This window comes from Dipodomys ordii, unplaced genomic scaffold (genome assembly GCF_000151885.1).
Source record: "Dipodomys ordii isolate 6190 unplaced genomic scaffold, Dord_2.0 Scaffold15, whole genome shotgun sequence".
In the NCBI taxonomy this organism is placed as follows: domain Eukaryota; kingdom Metazoa; phylum Chordata; class Mammalia; order Rodentia; family Heteromyidae; genus Dipodomys; species Dipodomys ordii.
In genome coordinates, this window is record NW_012267231.1 from 15,806,426 (window position 1) to 15,806,757 (window position 332).

The window sequence follows — 332 nt, forward strand, 5'->3', positions numbered from 1 at the left end:
AAACTGAGATCTGGGGATCATAGTTCAAAGCCAGCCCAGGCAGGAAAGTCCTTAAGACTCTTATCTCCAATAAATCATCAAAGAGCCAGAAGTGGCACTGTGGCTGAAGTGGTAGAGTGCCAGCCTTCAGTGAAAAGCTCTGGGACAGTGCACAGGCCCTGAGTTCAAGCTGCAGGATTGGCACGCACACACACACACACACACTGTATATGATATCTGATGATATAGGATATCGATAATATAATGCATATCCATACATGTTCTAACCCTTGGTTCTCAGTAAAAATCCATGTCAGCATCTTCCCTCAGCTGGGATTCTCCATCTCCTCTTC

At 45.5% G+C, this 332-nt stretch overlaps 1 protein-coding gene across 1 annotated transcript in view; it reads left to right on the forward strand.

The window, feature by feature from the left end:
* The window catches only part of LOC105982353 (cytochrome P450 1A2), a 12,202-nt gene that overhangs the window by 8,252 nt on the left and 3,618 nt on the right, over positions 1-332 (forward strand).